This window comes from Apium graveolens, chromosome 10 (assembly GCF_009905375.1).
Source record: "Apium graveolens cultivar Ventura chromosome 10, ASM990537v1, whole genome shotgun sequence".
NCBI classification, from domain to species: Eukaryota; Viridiplantae; Streptophyta; class Magnoliopsida; order Apiales; family Apiaceae; genus Apium; species Apium graveolens.
Window position 1 is genome coordinate 22628897 of NC_133656.1, and position 1256 is coordinate 22630152.

The 1256-nt window shown below is 36.3% G+C and overlaps 1 non-coding gene across 1 annotated transcript; it reads right to left on the minus strand.

Annotated features, from left to right (window-relative positions):
- Nucleotides 1–828: 828 nt before the first annotated feature.
- LOC141694629 (small nucleolar RNA R71) lies at nt 829–935 on the minus strand. Its single transcript, XR_012563917.1, has one exon. It is a non-coding gene; the product is annotated as a small nucleolar RNA R71 (small nucleolar RNA).
- Nucleotides 936–1256: the final 321 nt, after the last annotated feature.

The window sequence follows — 1256 nt, forward strand, 5'->3', positions numbered from 1 at the left end:
ATGAGTATCCCATTGGATCCTATCGGATCCGAAAATAGATTACTTAGCCGCTAAGGAACTATAAAAATGATACAATTCGGTATCAGTTTTGGATAAATATCAAAACTGAACTTCTTATAAAACACCCTAGGAGAAAATAATGTGAAAATATCCCGTCTCTCAAGAATACGGGTTTTATTGATCTACCGAAATGATTATCATATCAAAAATTTTGCGCCGGGACTCTTACGGGTCAAACCGTACTCCGGATTGAAAAAGTCAAAACACAGAAAATGTTCAGAATAAACAAATTAGGTTAGAAAGGAGTTTTCCGAAGAATTCCGGGTTATAAAAACGTAAAAACGGTTGAGGTTAGACGATTCCCGGTTTTATAAAATAATTTATTAAATCTATAAATTCTTTTTAAAATCATATAACAACCTATAAATTATCAGAAAAATATCACAATTATCAATACTTTATTTTGGTCATATAAAATTAAAATACTCAAATTTTATCCCATATAAACATCCAAACACCAATTGCAATTACTAGATAATTCACCAAAAATTCACATAATAATCACATAAACAACTTCAAATAATAATAATGATAATAATAATATCTGCAAATATGGGATAATACAAAATCTGCGACATATTCAGGTTCAATGGTGTGTCGAAGGATTCGGTGATATTGAGACTGTTCCCATTATCTCTGAGGGACAAGGCATCTCTGAGGGACAAGGCTAAGAGCTGGTTACACTCTCTACCAGCTGGTTCGATTGCTACTTGGGAAGATCTTGCTCAAAAGTTTCTCACTAAATTCTTCCCTATGGCGAATATAGCTGCAATCAGGAATGCTCTTACTCAATTTGCGCAGCAATCGGGAGAATCTCTATGTGAAGCTTGGGAGCACTACAAGGAGATGCTTATGAAATGTCCTCATCATGGAATGCTTGATTGGATGATCATCAATTGCTTCTATAACGGTTTGGGAGCACAGTCAAGACCCATGCTCGATGCAGCATCAGGTGGAGCATTATGGGCAAAGAGTTATGAGGAAGCTTATGATCTAGTTGAATTGATGGCTGCTAATGAATATCAGTATCCAACCCAGGGATTGCCACATGGCAAGGTAGCAGGAGTTCTTGAAATGGATACAACTATGGTTATCACTACTCAACTAAAGGCGTTGTCTATGAAGATCGATTCTCTTGCTAACTATGGTGTTAATCAGATAACCAGTGTTTGTGAGCTGTGTGCAGGTTCGCATGC